Below are 24480 nucleotides of genomic sequence, written 5' to 3'. Positions count from 1 at the left end.
CTATTGGTGACCCCAGCTTCTTCAGCCCAGGAGCTAAGCACTCTGCTGCATGCTTCACATTACCTTCTAGAGCTCTCCATGGGATTCAGCCCCAGGCTCCCAAGTGGAACTCTGCTCATGAGCACATATTATTATCTCTTTTCTATCCTGCCTCACTTTTCTCTTCCCCTGAAGATGTACTCTTGTTCACTTTTGAAACAAACCTCTCTCCCTCAAACCCTTGTTTCCAGGTCTTCCCCTGAGGAATTTATTTTAAGAGAGAACCTATCTATGCTGCAGGGTCTTTCTTGGGAAAGTCTTCTAAACTAGGCAGAAACAAAATTTTCAAAAAAGATGTGAGATAAGTGCTGAAGAAATTTCTTCCCTAGAAGTCCTCATGGCAAAGTTATCTCATTTTAGGTGCCCACTTCCCTTAAGTCATAATAAGTGAACCTGAGCTGGGAGCCTGGAGCAGAAGAAATATAGTCAGAGCCTAGATGGAAGGAGGCTACAGGGATCACCCTGTGATGATCACCCTGAGTTCCTTCTGAAAACCAGCTCAAAGGCTTTCACCAGCTGACAACAAACCCCAGAGCCCTGCCTCCAGGCATATATGTCAAGATGAGAACCTGAACATTGACATGAGGATCTTCATGCTGAGGGAAAATTCAAAGACACATGGAGAGCATGAAAAGTACCCATGGTATCCCTGTCTTCTTAGGTGTGTCATTGAGGACCACTACAATGAGTCTGTCATAACTACCAGCATAAAAGACCAAAGCTCTCTTGGAGCAGACACTGAACCCACCTTTTCCATCACAGGGTTCCTGGCACCACACAGAGAGAAGGTACCTGAAGCATATTTATATCAAGCACCCAAGAAAAGGCAAGGCCACACAGTCAAGCTGGACTACAAGGCCAGTCAAGATCTAAGAGCTACTTTAGATTCAGACAGTTTGGGGAACTTACATATATGGAGACAAAAGAGCAGCCAAAGGTGCCAGCTCCCAAGTCCTTAACTTCAAGAGTAACTACATCAAACAGGATGACAACAAAATGAGGTTGGAGAAGACAGCTGGGATTTGCTGGGGTCAAAGCTACCCTGCATCAAGGGTAAGAACCTCAACCTCACCAAGACATGGGAAGGACAAGAAACCATCTCCTGACAGACTCTGGGGGCTGGGAAGACAAGAAGGAGATGGCCTTGTGTCCCTGGAGGCCCAGAATTTGTGCCTATGCCTGTTGGGCACCTGCATGTTTGTCAAGGTGCCACGGTGGAGCTGATTTCCATACCTTGATAAACTAATAAATGGGTTACTTATGAACATAAATCAGAATATTCTTTTAAAAAATAATTATTAATTTTTAGAGGGAGGGGAAGGGAGGGAGTAAGAGGGAGAGAAATATTATTGTGTGAGAGAAACATGTGAGAAAAATATCGACTAGTAGATTCTCACACATTGCCAGACAAAGGCCTGGCCTGAAACCCAGGCATATGCCTTGACCAGGAATCAAACTGGTGACCTTTCAGTTCACAGGATGATGCTCAACCCACTCAGCCATACCAGTCAGAGATAAATCAAAGTGTTCTAAATTTCACTTTTATCTGCCTACATTTGAGCACCTACTCATGCCAAATGTTATGACAAATACTTGGGGGTACATTGTGTTATTTAACTGAATTTTTATCAACCCTGTGAAATAAGAGTTATCCTACTTTGCAGCTAAGAAAACAAAATAAAGTGGTTAAAGAATGGGTTCAAGGTTGTGTAGCTGGGATTTATGGCAGGGATTGTCAAAAGATATGATTCTGGGGTCCTTTCTACCACTTTCTAAAGTGCACTTTTAAAGAAGCTCAGTTAAATATTTTCATATTATATCTTGCTTTTAAGACTGGTCAGGAATAATTCTATGAGAAAGAAAATCAATATGTTCCTCAGCAAAGTCATTGGGTTCTATCTTTATCAGAGAGTCTTTCTAAAGTAAGCAGAATGGGGTGGTGGTCTTTTAGGAAATGGGGTAGATCTGCCAGTCACATGGAAAAGCAGTTCCATAACATTCAAACCTACAGGTGAGACTGTCTGTGTTCTTTGAAAACCTATATTTAACAGTTGAACTATCAAGATAAAAAACAAAAAAAGTAAATCTCTTTCCTTGCCTCCTAACTGTACCTTAATCTCTCTCCACAATATTATATAAATAAAAAAAAAGAAAGCAATACCACACTTAGCCTACTTCAGGGTACAGGCAGACCAGATTGGGGAGGTTCTCCTTTAGCTTTGGAAGAGGTAAGGAAATGGGTGAAGGCTCTGCATTTGGTTTCTGTGAAAGAAAAGTCAAGAGTGGAATATTAGTTACAAATGAAAAGGAATTTACTCATGATTTCCTATTTTATTTTTTAAAATGTTTATTCTAAAGGATTGTTTGTAGCTTAAAATTTTAACCTTTTAACTCAACTATTTCCTAGTTATGCTTTATAAAATCATAATTGAAAATAGTTAAGTGTTTTTCAGGAACCACACTTACTGAAACCCCCATGAAGGCAGGCAGCTCAGAGGCACTGCTCCTCCTAGGAGCAGGACCTCCAGGTGTCAACTCTGTGCTGGGAGAGGCAAGTGGAAGGCTGGGAACCAGTCTTGACAGAGCAAAGGTACAAGGTGGTGCAGATGTCTCAGACAATGTGTTCCTTCTGGCCCAGAAGTGAGGGGGATGCACCACACCCCTGAGTAACAATTCAATGCATATGGACTCTTAAGAACAAGAGCATGCAAAAGTGTTTTATTTTGTTTTGTTTTTGACTGGGCGATTAGCAAGATTACAAATATACAGGATTAACAAGGGGATAGGAAACATTCACTCCTATATCATATTAGCAGAAGTGTTAACTGTTAAAAGCATTTGGAATAATGATTTTGTAATATCTCTTAAAATTTAAAATTCACATATGTTTTGATTCAGATGTTCCACTTGAGATTTCTATACTCCAGAAATACTTAAAAGATTTATAAGTGCATAATGAATGTGACTCTATAAGTATTATGAAAAATTGTAAATAATCAACAGGGGAATAGTTACATATATTCTGAAACAGATCCCATAGAATACTACAGTTATTAAGTGTGAATGTTATAACCCCATATGTGACATGGTGGAAGAAACTAAGATTAAGTGAAAAAATAAGTGTAAAATGATACATTTAGTATCATAGTCCCTCAAACCAAATCAATCAACCAGTAGATCAACACACAAACTACTGAAAGCTTTGTGTGGGTGTGCAGGTGTGTATATGCATGAGAGTGAACTCAGTAACTGCTCACAGAAGTTAGCTAGAATTCTGACTCAAATAGAGTCACACACCTGGGCTTCCAAAGCCAAGTGTCTTTGGGTGGCAGGATACCATCCAAATTTCATTGTCTTCCTCCTGCCTTGTGATTAGCAGAAAAGTGAGTCTGTGGAACATAAAAAAAGAAAACAGAAACATAGAGGAGACCCAAGCAATAGAGGTACTATGGAATCCAACAACACATCTTCTGGATCCTTGTCACTTACCAATGTGCAACGACATTCTCACCCTTGAGGGTCACTACTCCAAGTCCCCCTAAGACCATGGGATAAATTCTTTTCTATGTGGAGAGATGCTTACTTCAATTCAACTTGTTTTTGTTACATACAACTATGTTAATATTTTAATATAGGTATAAACTTCATTAATTTGGGAACTACTCTATTAATAACCCAAATGTATAGACTCATTGGTTATTTGGCAGAATATGCCCTTCTCTTGAACCTGACTTTTGTTCTACATTTTCTCTCTGTGGTGCTTAATATAGTGCTTGCTACTTGGTTGGCAATTAATACATGCTTTTTGTGAATGAACAAGTAGACTTCTAATAGAGTGAAGCAGTGATAGACGAAAAAAAATAGTGGGTTTGTTATATTCTGATAGCATGATCTTATTTATTTATTTATTTAATTTTAATCATTGTTCAAGTACAGTTTTCTCCCACTTACACCCCACCCACCCAAACCTCCCCTCTTCCCCCCCCTTAACCCCCACCCCTAGTTTTTGTCCATGTGTCCTCCAAATTTGTTCCTGTAAACCCTACCCATTCCCCCCTGAAATTCCCTCTTCTCTCCCCTCTGGTCACTGTCAGTCTGTCCCCTATTTCAGTGTCTTTGGTTATATTTTGAGTGTTTCTTTATTTTGTTGTTTAGGTTCCTGTTAAAGGTGATATCATGTGGTATTTGTCTTTCACTGCCTGACTTGTTTCACTTAGCATAATGCTTTCCAGCTCCATCCATGCTGTTGCAAAGGGTAGAAGCTCCTTCTTTCTTTCTGCTGCATAGAATTCCATTGTGTATATGTACCATAGTTTTTTGATCCATTCATTTACTGATGGGCATCTAGGCTGCTTCCAGCACCTAGCTATTGTAAATTGTGCTGCTATCAACATTGGGGTGCAAATGTTCTTTTGTATTGGTGTTTCAGTGTTCTTAGGATATAGTCCCAGCAGTGGAATCTCAGGGTCAAAAGGCAGATCCATTTTTAGTTTTCTGAGGAAGTTCCATACTGTTCTCCATAGTGGTTGTACCAGTCTGCAGTCCCACCAACAGTGCACTAGAGACCCCCTTTCTCCACAACCTCTCCAACACTTGTTGTTTGTTGATTTGTTTATGATGGCCATTCTGACTGGTGTGAAGTGGTATCTCATTGTGGTTTTAATCTGCATCTCCCTGATGGCTAGCGATATTGAGCATCGTTTCATGTGCTTTGGATTTTCTGTATGTCCTCCTTGGAGAAGTGCCTGTTCAACTCCTTTGCCCATTTTTTAATTGGGTTACTTGTCTTCTTAGAGTGGAGTCGTGTAAGTTCTTTATATATTTTGGAGATTAAACCCTTGTCTGAGGTATCATGGGCAAATATGTTTTCCCATACAGTTGGTTCTCTTTTTATTTTGATACTGTTTTCTTTAGCTGTGCAAAAACTTTTTATTTTAATGAGGTCCCATTTGTTTATTCTTTCCTTTATGTCCCTTGCTCTAGGAGACAAGTCAGTAAAAAAGTTTCTGTGTGAAATGTCTGAGATTTTCCTACCTACGTTCTCTTCTAGGACTTTAATGGTGTCACGTTTTATATTTAAGTCTTTTATCCACCTTGAATCTATTTTTGTATAAGGAGTAAGTTGGTGCTTGAGTTTCATTTTTTTTGCACATAGCTGTCCAGTTCTCCCAACACCATTTGTTGAAGAGGCTATTTTTATTCCATTTTATTTTGCTGCTTCCTTTGTCAAATATTAATTGACCGTAGAGGCTTGGGTTTATTTCTGGGCTCTCTGTTCTGTTCCATTGGTTCATGTGCCTGTTTTTATGCCAGTACCAGGCAGTTTTGATTACAGTGGCCTTGTAGTATAGTTTAGCATCAGGTATTGTGATCCCCTCCTACTTTACTCTTCTTTCTCAAAATTGCAGCAGCTATTCGGGGTCGTTTATGGTTCCATATAAATTGCTGAAGTGTTTGTTCTATGTCTGTGAAATATGCCGTTGGTACTTTAATAGGTATTGCATTGAATGTGTAAATTGCTTTTGGTAGTATGGACATTTTGATGATATTAATTCTTCCAATCCATGAACACGGTATGTATTTCCATTTGTTTGTGTCTTCCTTGATTTCTCTCCTCAGTGTTATGTAGTTTTCTGAATACAGGTCTTTTAACTCTTTTTATGAGGCCAACATCATCTTAATTCCAAAACCAGATAAAGACACAACAAAGAAAGAAAACTACAGGCCAATATCACTGATGAACATTGACGCTAAAATCCTCAACAAGATACTGGCAAACCGCATCCAACAGTACATTAAGAAGATCATACACCATGACCAAGTGGGATTCATTCCAGGTATGCAAGGATGGTGCAATATTCACAAATCAGTAAATGTAACACATCACATAAACAAAAGCAAAGACAAAAACCACATGATCATATCAATAGATGCAGAAAAAGCATTTGATAAGGTATAGCACCCATTCATGATAAAAACACTCGGCAAAGTGGGAATAGAGGGAACATTCCTCAACATAATAAAGGCCGTATATGAGACCTACAGCCAACATTATACTCAATGGGCAAAAACTAAAATCTTTTCCACTAAGAACAGGAACAAGACAAGGATGTCCACTTTCACCTCTTCTATCCAATATGGTACTGGAAGTTTTAGCCACAGCAATCAGACAAGAAAAAGAAATAAAAGGAATCCAAATCGGAAAGGAGGAAACAAAACTGTCACTGTTTGCAGATGACATGATAGTGTGCATAGAAAATCCTATAGACTCCACCAAAAAACTGCTTGACCTAATAAATGAATTTGGCAAACCAGTGGGATACAAAGTCAATATCCAGAAATCAAAGGCATTTCTGTACACCAACAATGAAACAGCAGAAGCAGAAATCAAGAAAAAATCCCATTTGAAATAGCAAAAAGAAAAATAAAATATCTAGGAATAAACCTAAGCATGATCTTATTAAATAGGAACATCTGTAAATGCTGATATTTAATCCATTCTTTTACCACAGAATGTAAATTCCTTCACTATTAAACTTTAAAATGTTTAAGGCATTTTCACATCCTTTGCTCATCATTTTGGCAGTCACCAGCTCTGAGGGAAGAGGAGATTCTTCCCAACACATCAAGTAGAGACAGATTCAGTATTCTAATCCAACCCCATGATATCTGTATTGATGTTCTCCTTTGTTCCAAGAAGAAATAAAGAGTAGCTTGTACTATGTTGCAATTCAGCCCTCTTTTGGTTCAGCACATCAAGGAGATAATACAGAATCAACATCCTCAGCAGCCATGCCCACCATGTCCATTTTAATTTGAGAGACACTGGAATGTTGAAGTTTGACATCTCCAAGAAAGTTCAGTGTTTCCCAAGTCCTCAGAGGCTCATATTTAAAATTGCAAAGAAAGATGGAGACCTCTTCCCACTTGTAATGAGAGGCAACCCATTTCTCAGGGGCATAAGATTCTGTTTCGAGATCTTGCCAGAAGTTTGGTTTATATAAACCAAGACTTTTTCATCAAAGTCAAGTTTTCCTTTAAAGTTACTAAGTATGTCACATCACAATTAATAGGTACACTTTAGCTCTGAACTGTGACTCACATACATAGTTACTTTATTTCTCAAAGTAATTTGAGAAATAATTTTAACAGCTCTTTTCAAAGTTTAAATTCCCCAGCCAAACAATAAACCCAAGAACCCCCACTTCTTTCTTTCTCATTTATTGCATTTTTATGACTTTTATTTCATGATTATAGCCTGCTCCACATGTAACCAAAAAAATTGTCATTCTGTTTAAATGTAATCACTAGATATCCCTGAAATTACAAGTATCTTTAATAAATGGTTACCATGACAATACTAAAATTGGAAATATAACTTTTCTTGCCCATCCAGGATGTTTACAGTGAATGCAGCATTAAGTCATAGTTCTTAAAACTTTTGCTGACTTTGGGAGTCCACTGTTAGCTATGTGTTCCCTTGGCTTTCACCCATTTTCCCACCTTTCTTTGGCTTGTTGTCTCCTATTCTTTCCAGAAGTGCTGAAATTTATTTTAAATGCCTTGACCATATGGTTCCTGTATATAAAAATCAATGTGCATCCTAGTTGGACATTTTTCCAGTTTGTAACAGAAATAAGACTTACCACTGGTGGCAGCATCCACCCATCCACATACCCTTCCTTTTCTAGCCCACACTTAATACCATTGGCTTCACCACAGCTTTTGTTTCCATTTCAGTAATTATTCATCTCTTGCACTTTAAAAATTCTAGGACATTTTGCCTGTCTGACTGGTCACATGCCACTAACAGGGAAAGTGAAAAATCACTAGTAAACATGGATGAAGATCAATAAGTAAACACACACACACACACACACACACACACATATAAATATGGATACATACATATATCAATGCAATATTTTGTTGTCTCAGAATGGTGCATTGCAGGCACTCAATAAATGAATGTTGAATCAATTATTGCAAGTAAAGAATTAGAATGGACTTGAATGCCTATTCAATTCATTAACCCATTTTGATTTGGCTTTTTGTCTTTTCCCATAATAGTTACTTGTATATTCCTGATGTGTGTCCTTAAAACTTTTTAGAGGTAATACAAAGACAAACAAGAAGATCAGTGAGAAAGCTTAGAGAATCCAGAACCAGACTCACCTGATATGAGACAAAGGGCTACCAAAAGGTTATAGGGATAGATTTTTTTCAATGAAGTTTTGGGATGGTTGGTTCTACATGCAGAAGAAACAAATGACTCTTGATCCTTATTTCGCATCATGATCAGAAATCAGTATCAGATAAACCATAGACTGAAATGTGAATGGTAAAATAAGAAAGCTTTTAGAAGTCAGGAGCTAAATACAAGCCCTCAGCCCCTGTGCATCCAATCATCCATCCTTTATTTTGCCCTTCTGTCTCAGTATTCTTCCTTCTTTCCACCCATACACTAATCTGTCGTTTTATCCTTCCTTCCTTTCTTTTTTTAATTGCCTCTATTCATGTGTTGTGTGGTGGTACAAGGCCTTAAATGAAAGTCCAATATTTTGTGCTGCTTTGACATCTGGAAAAATTGGGAGGACCTCAAATGACCTAACCACAAGTTCCCCTCCCCATTCTTTCCCTGAGGATAAGGTTCTTTAGCCAAAGAACCCTCCTTGTCAAGAAGATCAGGTAGATTTTATGCTTATCCCTTAGCAGCAGCTTCCAATTATTTTTCAGCCCATAGAACTATCCAAATAAGCCAATTACATTCTCCTGTGAGAACCAAGGGACCCTCCACCCTTTTGATACTACACAGGCTACCTTCTACAGCCACTGCTTGTTCACTCTGTTCCCCAAACACTTATGTGGTCCCGCATGGAGTGTGATGTCTTCCTCCTCCAGGTTGTGATATATGTAATTAATAAACTGATGTTAATTGCATCTATTCCATGTGGAATGGCAGGTGTCTGGCCATCCCCATAACTTTGTGGTAGAAATTCCTCTCTCACCAACAAGGTGAACAAGAGGCATTTAAAGTATTTATAATTGTTCGTGTAAACACTTCACCCTTTTCCCCCATTATCCCCTCCCCTCTCCCTTTTGATTACTGTCAGCCTGTTCTCAATTTCAATGTTTTTGGTTATATTTTGCTTGCTTGTTCATTTTTTTGATTAGGTTCCAGTTAAAGGTGAGATCATATGGTATTTGCCTTTCACCACCTGGCTTATTTCACTTAGCATAATGTTCTCCAGTTCCATCCACACTGTCACAAAGAGTAGGAGAGCCTTCTTTTTTTCTGCTATGTAGAATTCCATTGTGTAAATGTACCATACTTTTTTTGATCCACTCATTTACTGATGGGCACTTAAGTTGCTTCCAGCATTTCACTATTGTAAATTGTGCTGCTATGAACATTCGGGTGCATAGGTTCTTTTGGATTGGTGTTCCAGAATTCATAGGATATAATCATAGCAGTGGAATTGCCAGATCAAAAGGCAGTTCCATTATTAGTTTTCTGAGGAAATTCCATACTGTTTTTGGTAGTGATTGCACCAGTCTGCAGTCCCACCAACAGTGAACTAGGGTTCTTTTTTCTCCACAACCTCTCCAATACTTGTTGTTTGTTGCTTTGTTTATGATGGCCATTCTCACTGGTGTAAAGTGATATCTCATTCTGGTTTTAAGTTGCATCTGTCTGATGGCTAGTGATGCTAAACATGCTTTCATATGCCTCTGGGCCCTCCGTATGTCCTCCTTGGAGAGGTGTCTGTTCAAGTCCTTTGCCCATTTTTTAATTGGGTTTCTCATCTTCTTAGACTGGAGTAGTGTGTGTACTTTATATATTTTGGAGATCAATTCCTTGTCTGAGGTGTCACTGGCAAATATGTTTTCCCATATGGTTGGTTCTCTTTTGATTTTAAAGCTGTTTCATTTAGTGAAACAGGAGCTTTTTATTTTGATGAGATCCCATTTGTTTATCCTTTCCTTTATGTCCCTTGTTCTAGGGGACATATCAGTGAAAATATTGCTGAGTGGAATATCTGAGATTGTCCTGCCAATATTCTTCTCTAGGACTTTTATGGTGTCACAACGTATATTTAAGTATTTTACCTACCTTGAATTTATTTTTCTGTATGGTGTAGGCTGATGATCAAGTTCCTTTTTTTCTTTTCTTTTTCTTTTTCTTTTTTCTTTTTTTTTTTTTTTTTTTTGGCATGTAGCTGCCCAGCTCTCCCAACCCCATTTGTTGAAGAGGCTAGTTTTGCTCCATTTTATGATGCTGTCCCTTTGTCAAGTAAGAATGGACCATAGGGACTTGAGCTTATTTCTGGGCTCTCTCTATTCCATTCCATTGGTCCATGTGCCTGTTTTTATGCCAGTACCAGGCAGTTTTGAATACAGTGGTTTTGTAATACAGTTTGATTTCAGGTATTGTGATCTTGCCTACTTTGTTCTTCTTTCTCAAAATTGCTACAACTTTCAGGGTTATTTATGGTTCCATATACGTTTTTGAAATGTTTGTTCTATGTCTGTGAAATATGTCAGTGTTACTTTAATAGAGATTACATTGAATCTACAAGTTGCTTTGGGTAGTATGGACATTTCTTTATGTTAATTCTTCTGATCCATGAACATGGTATATGTTTCCATTTGTTTGTGTCTTCCTTGATTTCTTTCTTCAGTGTTGTGTAGTTTTCTGAGTACAGATCTTTTACCTCCTTGGTTAGGTTTACTCCAAGTCATTTATTTTTCTTGTTGCTATATCAAATGGGATTTTTTTCTAATTTCTGTTTCTGATATTTCATTGTTGGTGTACAGAAATGCATTTGAATTCTGAATATTGACTATGTGTCCTGCTGTTTTGCCAAATTAATTTACGAGGTTGAGAGGTTTTCTTGGTGGAGTCTATAGGATTTTTATCTACATTATCATGTCATTTGCAAACAATGACACTTTTGTTTCCTCTTTTTCAATTTGGATGCCTTTTTTTCCTTTTCTTGTCTGATTGCTGTGGCTAGGACTTCCAATACTATGTTGAATAGAAGTGATGAAAGTGGACAGCCTTGTCTTGTTCCTGATCTTAGTGGGAAAGTTTTTAGTTTTTGCCCATTGGGTATGTTGTTGGCTGTAGGTATCTCATATATAGACTTTATTATTTTGAGGAATGCTCCCTCTATTCCCACTTTGCTGAGTGTTTTTATCATAAATGGGTACTACACCTTATCAAATTCTTTTTTCAGATCTATTGATATGATCACATTATTTTTGTCTAATTGTTTATTTGAGATATTCTGTTAATTGATTTGTGAATATTGTACCAGTCTCCCATCCCTGGGATGAATCCCACTTGGTCATGGTTTATGATCTTTTTAACGTATTGCTGGAGGCAATTTTCCAATATTTTGCTGAGGATTTTATCATCTTTGTTCATCAGCAATATTGGCCTGAAGATTTTTTTTTTTTTTTTGTCTTTATCTGGTTTTGGGATTAGGATGATGCTGGCTTCATAAAAACAGCTTGGGAGTCTTCCATTTTCCTGGATTTTTTGGAATAGTCTGACAAGGATAGAGGTTAGCTCTTCCTTAAATGCTTTGTAGAATTCTCCTGTGAAACCATCTGGTCCAGGGCTTTTGTGTGTCGGGAGTTTGTTTTATTACTGCTTCAATTTCATCAGCTGTTATTGGTCTGTTCAGGCTTTCCGCTTATTCTTCATTTAGTTTTGAAAGATATATTTTTCTGTAAATTTGCCCATTTCACCCAGGTTTTCATTTTTTTGGCATATAATTCTTTGTAGTAATTTCTTCCAATCCTTTGTGTTTTTGTGGTGTCAGTCGTAATCTCTCCTCCTTCATTTCTGGTTTCTTTTTTGGGTCCTCTCTCTTTTTTTTCTTGATGAATCTGCTTAAAGGCTTGTCAATTTTGTTTATCTTTTCAAAGAACCAGATCCTAGATTTATCAATCCTTTTCATTCTTCTTTTAGTCTTTATGTCATTTAATTCTGCTCTGATCTTTATGCTGTCCTTCCTTCTACTTGCTGTGGGCTTTGTTTGTTGTTGTTCCTCCTATTCCAGCACACGTAGAGATAGGTTGTTTATTTGAAATATTTCTGTTTTGGGTAGGCCTGTTTTGTTATGAACTTCTCCCTCAAGCCCTCCTTTGCTGTGTCCCATAAGTTCGAACTCTTGTGTGTTCATTTTCATTTGTTTCCAGAAACTTTTTTATCTCTTCCTTGATCTCATTGTTGACCCATTCATTGTTTAATAGCATACTATTCAGCCTCCCTAATATTGAATATTTTTTAATTTGGTCCTTGAGGTTGGTTTCTAGTTTTAAGCCCTGTGGTCTGAGAAAATGCTTCACATGATTTCAATTTTCTTGAACTTATTGAGGCTTTTTTTTGTATCCTATCATGTAGTCTGTCTTAAAAAAATGTACATGTGCATTTGAAAAGGATGTGTATTTTGCTTCTTTTGGATAAAAATTTCTCTATATATCAGTTCAATCCATTTGATCTAATGCATCCTTAGTTCTACAATATCCTTGTTGACATTTTTCTGAAGATCTATCCTTTTTTTGACAAAGAAGTGTTAAAACCCCCTACTATAATTTTGTTATTTTTTATATCTTTTTTGAAGTCCTCCAAGAATTTCCTTATATATTTGGGTGCTCCTATGTTGGGTGCATATATGTTTACAATATTTATGTCTTCTTGATGGATTCTTCCCTACAGTATTCTGAGTGTCCTTCTGTGTCTCTTTTTGCATCCTTTGTTTTGACGCCTATTTTGTCCAATATAAGCATTGCTACCATGGCTTTTTTTCCCTGTCCTTTGGCTTGGAATATTGTTTTCCAGCCCTTCACTTTCAGTCTGTGTAGGTCTTTTGTTCTCATGTGCATCTCTTGTAGGCAGGCATATGCCGGTCATGTTTTCTTATCCATTCAGCCACCTTATGTCCTTCGATTGGAGCATTTAACCTATTTACATTTAAGGTTATAATTGCTAGGTACATATTCATTGCCATTTTATCCCCTTTGTAGCTTTGTTCCTCTATCTCTCATCATTTTTCTTCCTCTTCTTAAATCAGTCATTTTAGCATATCCTTCAATGTTGGTTTGATGGAGGTGTATTCTTTGAGGCTTCTTTTGTCTGGGAAGCTCCTTATTTGGCCTTCCATTTTAATTAAGAGCCTTGCTAGGTAGAGTAGTACTTTTGTTTTTCATTACTTGGAGTATTTCTTACCATTCCCTTCTGATTTGTAATGTTTCTGTTGAGAAGTCAGCTGCTGGCCAAATTGGGGCTCTCTTGTACATTATTTTCTGTTTCTCCCTTGTTGCCTTTAAGATTCTTTCTTTGTCTTGGTATTTTGCTATTGTAGTTATGATGTTCCTTGGAGTGGACCTCTTTGGTTTCATCTTGATTGGGTCCCTCTCTCCTTCCTGGACTTGTGTGGCTGTTTCTGTCATCAAATTAGAGGAGTTTTCCATCATTACTTTTTCATACAGGTTTTCTATCCTTGGTCCTCTACTTCTCCTTCTGGTATTCCTGTTATATGAATATCATTCTGTTTTATGTTGTCATGCATTTCCCTTAACTGCTCTTCATTCTTTCTGAGCCTCTTTCCCTTTTCTTGCTCTTTCTGGGAGTTTTTTTTCTACCTTGTTCTCCATGTCACTGATTTGGTTCTTTGCTTCATCTAACCTACTTTTGATTCCCTCTACTGTGTTCTTCAATTCAAAAACTCTATTCTTCATTTCCTTTTTGCTCATGTTGATTGTTTCTATGTCCTGTTCCATGCTGATATAGTTTGCAGTATATCCCTCATAGTTTCCTTGTACTTTTTGGTAGTTCACACTGAGATCTTTGAGCTTCTTTATAACCATTGTTTTGAACTCCATATCTGATGGTTGACTTGCCTCTATTTCATTTAGCATTCTTTGTGAGGATTTCTTCTTTGCTTTTTTTTTTTAATCAGGGGCTGTTTCTTTTTCTTCCTATTATTTGTGAGACTCTTCTTGTTTGCTTTTGCTTCTTAAATTGATCTGTTTGACTTCCTGACTTTTTGGTGTGAACTTCTATGGTAGGAGGTCTATGAGTTTCAGTGGTGCAGTCTCCTTGATCGCCTGAACTTGATGTTCTGTGATGCACTTTATGCCACTTATGCTTGTTCTCTAGATGTAGTTGGGTTTTGTTGTTGTTGTTGTTGTTGTTGTTGTTGTTGTTGGGTCTTTCTTTGGTGGAAACTTCCTTCCAGCTGATTGACTGAGGGTCACTCCTCTCACCATGTCTTGTGTGCTGTTGTGCATATGCTGACAGAACACAACCACAAAGCCCAGTAATCAAATCCACAACCACAAATGCAACTTCCCCACAATCCTACTACCAACAGCAAATGAACATGTATGAACAAGGGTATAAAAGATTAAGACTGTCATAAGAAAGGAGAGTATATATGAGATGACCTACTAAAAATAAAGAGAAGGTAGAGGGAAGAGAACTAATGAAAGTTAGGAGTTGGAGCAATGGAAAGAGAAGGTAAAATTTATGTCATGAATAAAAAAGGGAATGAAAAATGTGGAATGGGATATGAGAAGGGAAGCATACAGTATTAGATTTAATTTGAAATTAAAATAATATAAAATAAAATGTGAGAGAAAAGAAATGAAAAAATAATAAATAATTAATAAAATTATAGCAGCTAAATTGGAGAGAAAGATCCACTACAGTACTATAAACAATAAATGAGGTAAAATTAAAATAGATGGTATGGGAATAAGAGGGGGAAAAAAGGAAAAGATGCCTAAGGGAATGGGAAGTGATTTTGAAATGACAGAGGAGAGGTAATACTAAGAGCAAGGAACAAAAAAAAAAAAAAACAGCTAAGAGAAGGAAAATTTATAATTTGGTACATAAGGAAAAAAACAAAGAAGGATAAAGAAAAATAAAAGGTCAGGATGAAAGAGAAATAGAAGAAAGACAAAAAAGGCTAAGATGGCAAAATTAAAATATTAGTAGAAAAAAGAGTAGGAGAGGGGACCAGTCGAATCTGATATTTGAAATACAGAATTAGTGAAGCTCTAGAGATAAAATTAAAAAAAAAAAAACAATGCAAGAACAACTAGAAAAGACTGTTTAATCAGGTGGAGACAGAATACATGTACTTTTAAGAGCAGGGGGAAATGATGATAACCCTTGACAAGAAAACTGGTTTTGTGTATCTGGGAAGGGAAGAAATAGTAACAGTGCCAAATGGAAACAAGTTGTAGCAAGAAAGAAAACAAAATTTGAAACGAAAACAATGTCAGGAAAGAGGAAGGTAAAAGGAACTGAGAGAAGGAGGGGGCACAATATGAATTGAAATACATATGGTATAAAATATAGCGACTTAACATATACTAACTTGCTGGACAAGAAATGAATGTTAAAAAGCTATGAAGGAAAGAAAATATCAGAAATCATGGAGAAGACCGCAGTGGATTTTGTCTCGGTAGCCTCTTGTATTTACCACTGTTTCTTTCTTTCTAGATCTGCCTCTGGTGATGTCAGGTGTTGACCCCATCTGACCTTAGTAGCCTGTTCAATACTTGCAGGGATCTTCTATCCCTGGCTGTCTCCTTCAATTGTTAATTTGGTCACTCTGCACTCAGCAGTCTGGTTTAAGCACCATAGGGCAGGGCTGAATCTCTCCTGGGGTGGGGTTTCTCAGTTTCCCTCAGGCTGCTGCTGCTCAAAGGGAGTGGTCTGCCTGAGCAGGATGATTGCTGCTCTGTGGTGTTTGGCTCAGTACCAGGATTCTGGTGGCTACTCTCTCATTTCTCTCCCTAAGGCTTCTGTCCCGAGTCTCTTTACAAGTCTCTCTAGTCACTCTGTCCCACCTTTTCCAGGGAGCTACTGTCTGTGGTTGTCTCCTTCAGTAGTTAATCTAGTCAATCAATACTCAGCAGTCAGGCTTAAGCACCACAGGGCCAGAGCAGAGACCCTCTTGGGGTCATGGCTATTGTTCCCTTCAGGCTGCTGCTGCTGGGAGGGGAGTGGTCTGTCTGAGCATGAAGGCTGCTGCCACATTTGGGATGACTCAGCACTGGGATCTCAGTGTCTACCCTCTCAGTTCTCTCTCCAAAGTTTCAGTCCTTAGTGTCTCCTCAGGCATCACCAGTCCACTCTGCCCCCACCTTTTCCAGAGCCCAGGGTAAGTGGTCGCAAATGAAAATTTGTGCATTGGCCCTTTAATCAGCTTTTGTATCTCCAGCCATCTGTCTCTGCAACCCTGGTGTTTTTGTCACTGGTTGTTATCTGTGTACTATTTGGGCTCTGGTGCTCTAGACTAGGAATCCTAGCTTAAAGTTTAGACACGATTCTTCTCAGGGGGATCCAACCAGCCACTTAATTATCTCTCCAGTGCTGCTGCCTGTGGGTGCCCAGCCAGCTCTCTCAAGTCTCCACCCCACTCCTTACCAGGAAGGTTATGCTAAAGCTGATTCTGCTGTCTGTCTGAGGTTATATGGCTTCTCTCTCACTATTGCTCAGTTGTTTGTTCCTAGTGGTTACTCCACAATTGAGTTGTAATTCCAGATTGTCCTTGGGAGAAGGTTAGAGTGACTTTCATTCACTTGTCTACTATCTTCTCCCCTTGAACCCAAAACCTCATGGCTCCTTTTATACATTCTGTTTTAGGGGAGATAGGTGAAGCAGGGACATTCTATAATATAAACACTGTCTGCGAGGAAAAAATATTTAGTACGTTTGCCTGGTTACAGACGATAGTCCTGGTAATCCACACATATGAAGGATGTGATAGCTTCTCATGGTCAGCTAATTGACACCTGGAGGTTGATTCAAAGCTCTAACATACATTCAGAAATGTAAGCAGTCTTTTGCCAACTGGCCCACAGCTCCTAACTGGTTATTTTTTTTCCTGCCTCTGTCTCTTGCTCTCTGGCCACTATATTTAATTTAGAACATCTTAGAATTTTTTGCTTGCCATGGCTCTTGGAGCTAGGGGCCCAATAATCTACACTTTAATCAGAAAACCTCAAAGGCACATTTGAGAAACCTGTTATAAACCCTTCCTGCAGGCTCCATACAAATTAACTGTGGCTATTTCTTGTCTTCTTTACAAGATTCTTTTACTCATTTTTCAGAGAAAGGCTTTTAAATTTGGGCGTTCATTAGAACCATCTGGATAGTGTATTAAAAATGCAGACCACAACTTTCCACCCCATCCCAGAGGTCTCAACTCAGTGGTGATCCTAGGACCTGCATTTGACCATTCCCTAAATGATACTGAGAAGTGCCATTCTAGTACTTCACATTCCTCTATATCTAGCCTCAGGGCTCTCTGCAGGATGAGGATCAAGTCATCACTCAGGAAATACTGATTTTCAGCAGAAATTGTGTTAGTAAAACAGAAGAGTTAGAACTTATTGGTGTAATTTTTTGAACTGCTATGAAAACACATCTCTCAGGGCTGTTCCAGATGCTGCCTTTAAAGATGACCACCACCCAGCTTCTAGATGACTGGCAGAGAAGAGCACATATGTGATCCCTAAGTATACTCCCTTTTACTTTGAATGTGGCCCAAGCCTACTTTCCTAGTCATATTATAACTGTTCAGTCACTGTCAACATTCAAATGTCCTCCAGTGCAGGCACCACCCAGAATCTAATTCTAGCTGCCAAATTAATGAAATGTTCTTTATGAGGTAAAACTTACCCAAGTGCCATCACAGACTGAGACAGGAGATGGGAGCCCTCTGTTCTAACCTTAAGGTGCTTGAATTGTCTACCCACCCACAAGTCGCCTGGCTTCATCTCTTCTCTGATGTAGAGGAGAAGTCTGAGTAAGTCTTCAAGTTTTCTACTCTTGTAAAGTCTATGCAGGGCCCTCAAGCTGAAGAGGATCCCTCTATCATGCTCCCTGAACCATAATCCAGCCTCCCATCTGGTTCTCATGAATGGGAAGAATTATGTATTTACCTGCTTCTCTCCCACCCAAGGTGGATTGTGAGCTTTCAAGAAAAGATACAAAGCTTTGTTTTCATCCCCCTATCTCATAAAATGCTTAATCCAATGTCTGGAGCTGGCAAAAACCTTGATGAATGAATGAATGAATGAATGAACAGCCCAATGATCCAGCCCTGGAAAAACAATGATAATATAGGTAGAAAGCCACTGTCTGAGCCATCAAGTTGTAGGGGCCAGGACATCATGGCATGGAAGAAAGAAAAGCCACAGACAGTGATGTATGGTCTGGAATACAAGGGTGAGGTAATAGTCCATTCCTGTGTGTGCTTGAGGAAGGCAGACTCAGTGCTCAGTGTCTGATGCAGAACTACTTGAGGATAGCTAGTCTCAGAGCCTAAGAACTTGTTAACATATGGACAGGTCTCTCCAGTTATGGGACACAGGGCAAGGAGCTGGATTGGTCTGTCAATATAAGAAGTATTCAAACCTGTAGAGAACTTTTATGGGTTTATTTGAGCCAAACTGATGACACTTGCCAAGAAACAAAACCTCAATGAATTGAGAAAATGCTTCAGAAAATGGTGTTTCTGCACTTTGTTTTATACATTATAGTCAAAACAGAAAATGTAAGTGCGTTACATAAAAATAGATTAGGCAGGAGAAAGCAAAGTGAGGAAACTTCTGGAACTGGATAAAAAGTAAAATGATAGTCAACAATTATATGATGAGTGACAATGAAGGGATTTGTGGTCTCTGCTCTGGTGTTAGTGCCAGTGCTTTGAGGAGTCTGGGAAATAGGAAATTATTTTGTTTTTGAAAAACCATGTTTATCAAGTATGTTATCCTAGATGTAAAAATACAACAGACAGGTTTAGTTAAGGTGAAGGTTGACCTTTGTAAAAAAAGATTCTAGCCTAGAATGTGACTACCAGCCATAAACTGTTTTCAGTTAAAAAGTTTTAGTTTCACACCATCCTATGTGGTTATTTTAGCTCTCTGAGTTTGTAAGACCATCATAGAGGCCTTCACAGAGTTTGTCAGGTGTAGTATATGGCACTTTTACATCCACAGTTCCAAATACTTTCAAGGCCAGAGGAAATCAGCCTCACTCCTTTTACCCTAAACTTTCCTGTCAATGTTGGATTTGACATTCTCTAAATTGGAGACTAGTGCTGACCAAGTGTGCACAACTGTCTTTTTCTTATCCTCTGCTTTGTCTTGAGCAAATTTTAATTAGGCTTCTCTCTTCTGATGGTTATTTCACTTCATTATGAGAAAATAATTAAAACGTAGACAAATCCACAAAATATCATGCAGGATTTAAAATTCATTGAACGCTGAAGTACGTATTTATGAACTCAGAGCCTCTTGTTTTCCGAGAGGCCAGCAATTTAAAAACTGGAAGGATTCCATTGATGAAGAGGAGAAGAAGAAAGGCCATGAAAATGACCTAACTTGCCCATTCTGACACCAACATTTACACCCAGCAATACAGGATTAGGGAGAGTCTTGAAGAATGCCTTCTGATCAGTGGATTCTATTGAGACAGACGTTGCCAGTATTTTCTCCTATTAATCCCTTTCTTTGAGCTGCCTTTTCTTGTGTTGTTGGGTTGTTTTTTATATTGCTTTTCTGTTTTTCTGAGTAGGATTACATAAACAGCACATTTCAATGACAATGCAAATGATTCCGATACCTTCCAGAGCATAAATTCAGCAAGACAGTAATAAGAGAGGAAGCTGTCAAGCATGGCTCTGAACATACTCAGCAGGATGGCATAATCTATTTTTCATGAATACTCAGAAAATGAAGATTGTATAATTAAATGACTTTATTTGGTGACTATTTTCTGTTGAAGTTGAGTCATATTTAATAATGTTTTAATATGAATTATTTATAAGATTTCTAAAGAGACTACTGCTGTTGAAGATGATGACACCAGTTATACAATGTGTTTGTTGTCTAAGACTTCACTAAAACTGTTTCCCTGCTCTTCCTCTAAGAGAATCTGCCTTTTCTGCTAACACAGAGGTTGGGCAAAATGTTTCTGTCAACTGACCCTAGACATAGTTATCCGATCCAGGACAGAATACCGTACCTAAGCTGTACCAAATTACCTTCCCTGGTAATCTGAATAAAGACCACTGAGAATAATTTATTTAGAAAGTGATGGTTTACCAAAAGGTAAAGCTTGGGGTTGCGGGCAGCTTGTAACCAATTGCAAATAGCAAGTGACCCTGCTAGATACAGATAGTATATACATGAAGGGAGAGGTATAGGTAAAAGACTGGAGTTTCCACTCTACCTTGTGCAGTGAGCAGAATTTTGGGAGACAATTCTCCATGACACTACCATTATTTTTTGCACATCTTGTGCACTGAGGCACTGACAGCCTCTACTCTGAACTATCTTCTCAAAGATAATTGTCTCATAAACCAATAGTTTTATGAGACAGAGATAATGTCTCCTGGGACAGCAGGCATATTTGTTTTCTGATCATGATAATAAAGATAATTGGGTAGGTTTTCTATTACCCCTTATAAGAATAAGATTTCTTTTTTTTTCTTTTTTTTTCCTTTTTTTATTTTAATCATTGTTCAAGTACACTTTTCTCCTGTTTACTCCCATTCCAGCCCACCCACCCAACCCTCCCCACTTTCCCCCCATTACCACCCTCCCCCTAGTTTTTATCCATGTGTCCTTTAAATTTGTTCCTGTAAACCCTACCCATTCTCCCCTGAAATTCCCTCTTCTCTCCCCTCTGGTCACTGTCAGTCTGTTCTCTATTTCAGTGTCTTTGGTTATATTTTGCTTGTTTCTTTGTTTTGTTGTTTAGGTTCCTATTAGAGGTGAGATTACAAGATTTCTTAAACTGAAAGTTCATCAACTCTGATGTGAACCCACTGTGCAGCACCCACTGGGGCCCATCTGCCTCTGTTATTCAGGAGTTGACTTTAGGAGTATTGATGCAAATAGGAATCTCATGCCACCTGCTATAAACTGAGTCATAAAGTCTTTACCTCTGACCCAGGAATCTCCTGTCTTTTCTCAGCTTTCATGAGATGTGGTAGGCTAGCCTGGTTAACTTTAAAGTAGATGAATCTTCAACCCTCCATAGTTCTTGATAGAGCATTAAGATATAAACTATCTTATCAAGCTTCTCACTCTGTGTACAAGACAATGACAGGTAGAGTGTAGTAGTGTACTAACAAAGCAAAAACCTCATTCCTAAACCCCAGAAGATTAGAATCCCCCTAGAATCACTCTTACAGTTTTAGCTTTCAAATATATTTGCAGAAGCTTTTATTATACTCATAGCTCTATTTTTAAATACATGCATTATAACCTGAATACTGGAAGGGCACTTGTCTATGTATTGATTCCTATGTCATTAAATTGTAACAGGATTTGAATTTTCAAAGCTTGCATAGTAGCAAAAACATTTTTCAAGTGCTACTGTAATCTTCCTCCTGGGGTGATGGGAGGAGGACCAGAAAGGCCGTTTCTCAAAAAACTACTTGACTTAATAAGTGAATTTGGCAATATAGTGGGATACACAGTCAATATTCAGATATCAAAGGCATTTTTGTACACCAACAATGAAATATCAGAAATAGAAATCATGAAAAAATCTCATTTGATGTAGCACAAAGAAAAATAAATGACTTGGAATAAACCTAACCAAGGAGGTAAAAGACCTGTACTCAGAAAACTACACAACACTGAAGAAAGAAATTAAGGAAGACACAAATAAATGGGGGTATGTACCATGTGAATGGATTGGAAGAATTAACATCATCAATATGTCTGTACTTCCAAAAGGAATTTATATATTCAACACAATCCTTATTAAACTACCAATGCCATATTTCACAGATACAGAACAAACATTTCAAATATTTATATGGAACCATAAATGACCCCAAGTAGCTGCAGCAATTTTGAGAAAGAAATACAAAGTAGGAGGGGTCACAATACCTGATGCCAAACTGTATTACAAGACCACTGTAATCAAAACATCCTGGTACTGGCATAAGAACAGACACATAGGTCAATGGAACAGAATAGAGACCCCAGAAATAAAGCCAAGTTTCTATGGTCAATTAATATTTGCCAGAGGGCAGGGGCATAAAATGGAGTAAAAATAGCCTCTTCAACAAATGGTGTTGGGAAATCTGGACAGCTACAGGCAAAAAGATGAAACTCAATCACCAACTTACACCATGCACAATAAAATCAAGGTGGATAAAATACTTAAATATAAATAGTGACACCATAAAAGTCCTAGAGGAAAACATCGGCAGCAAAACCTCAGACATTCCACACAGCAACATCTTCACCGATATGTCCCCTAAAGCAAAGGACATAAAGGAAAGAATAAATAAATGAGACCTCATCAAATTAAAAAGCTTCTGTATGGCTAGAGAAAAAGCATTAAAATAAAAAGAGAACCAACTATATGAGAATACATATTTGCCAATGACACCCTGGAAAAGGATTTGATGTCTAAAATATATAAAAAACTCACACAACTCCACTCCAGAAAGACAAATGACCCAATTAAAAAATGGGCAAAAGACTTAAACAGACACTTCTCCAAGGAGGACATATAGAGGGCCCAGAGGAATATGAAAGGATGCTCAGTATTGCTAGCTATCAGAGAGATGCAAAATAAAACCGCAATGATACCACTTCACACCCATGAGAATGGTCATCATAAACAAACAAACAAAAAAAGTGCTGGAGAGAATGTGGAGAAAGAACCCTAGTGCACTGTTGGTGGGAATGCAGACTGGTGCAGCCACTGTGGAAAACAGTATGGAATTTCCTCAGAAAATTAAAAATTAAAGTAAAAATTAAAAAAGGGAGCTGCCTTTTGATCTGGCAATTCCACTGCTGGAATTATATCACAAGAACCCAAAACACCAGTCCATAAGAACCTATGCACTCCAATGTTCATAGCAGCACAATTTACAATATCCCAGTGTTGGAAGCAACCTAAGTGTCCATCCGTAAATGAATGGATTGGGAAACCATGATACATTTGCATTATGGAATACTACACAGCAAAGAAAAAGGAGTTTCTATCGTTTGCGACAGCATGGATGGAACTGGAGAGCATTATGCTAAGTGAAATAAGTCAGGCAATGAAAGACAAATACCATATGATCTCACCATTAAGTGGAACCTAATCAACAAAAGAAAAAAGCAAGCAATATATAACCAGAGACATTGAAATTAAGAACAACCTGACAGTAATTAGAGTGGAGATGGGAGGGAGATGATTGGGGGAAAGGAGGGAATGGTTTTAAGGAACAACTATAAAGGACCCATGGACAAAACCAAGGGGTGGTGGAATCAGGGGAGGGAGGTGGGAATGCCTGGGGTGGGGGGAGTGGTCAAGGGTAAATTCAGACAACTGTACTTGAACTGCAATAAAATAATTTTTTTAAAGAAAAGCTACTTTTTTCCTTAGTAAGTAAAACGTGTAGAAACAGAATAGTTGAATAGCCTGGTTCCTATAGCAACAATGGTCATAATGATAACTGTTGAGAACACATAAGGTTCAGGATCCTAACCTGAGTATTCTGTGTATGTCACATGAGCCAACTGTAAACAAAGTCTGGCCCTCAGCAAGTGTGACATAAATGTTTGCTTGCATTATTATCACATTACCTATTTCAATAAGACCTCTTAGAGATGAGAAAAGCAATGCTTAAAAAGGTCACTGGCTTGACCAAGGAAAATGGGCTGGAGTGCTTTTGGCTGGAAGTACAGAAAACACATCTGAAAGCACTAAAACAAAAATATAGATCACCTCACACAAAAATGAGTTCAGTAGAAGCAGTGCCAGTATTGGGTACCTAATCAGCTCTCACTATTACCAAGCACTCTAGTTTCTTCCTGCCTCTTGTTCTGTCGTCTTGAACATATTGGTTTTCATATTGGACAAGCTTTTAACCTCATAGCCCCAAAGTGACTATAGCCACTCCAAACATTATATTCCCATGGGACAGCAGAAGTTGGCCCTGCAACTTCAATGATCTACTCTCATGTCTCTTTTACCAGAGTTGGGCCACATGCTCCCTCTTAAAGTAATCACTGATTCTTTGGAGGGAACCAACTTGAGCACCTGAGTGTATTTAAAATGAAGTCCTAAACAAAATCAGATATCTTCCCACAAGGAAGAGGAGCCAGTGAAGTTTGAAAGGCATGAAAAACAGCTAAAATTTTGGTCATAAATGCCCTACTCTTAACCTCTAGTGCTAAATTTTCCACTATAATGGAATTTTCTATATCTCCACTGTCCAGTATGGTAGTCATAGCTACATGTGATGCCTGAGGACTTAAAATATAGTTAATATATTTGAAAAATTAAATTTATTTTTTAAGTTTATTAAATTCAAGGAGCCACCTGGGTGTAGTGGCTACAGCACTGACACTTCAGGATCAGAATGTCAATAGCATTGCTGTAGGAGT

This window comes from Phyllostomus discolor, chromosome 9, assembly GCF_004126475.2.
Source record: "Phyllostomus discolor isolate MPI-MPIP mPhyDis1 chromosome 9, mPhyDis1.pri.v3, whole genome shotgun sequence".
In the NCBI taxonomy this organism is placed as follows: domain Eukaryota; kingdom Metazoa; phylum Chordata; class Mammalia; order Chiroptera; family Phyllostomidae; genus Phyllostomus; species Phyllostomus discolor.
This window is presented reverse-complemented; position numbering follows the sequence as displayed.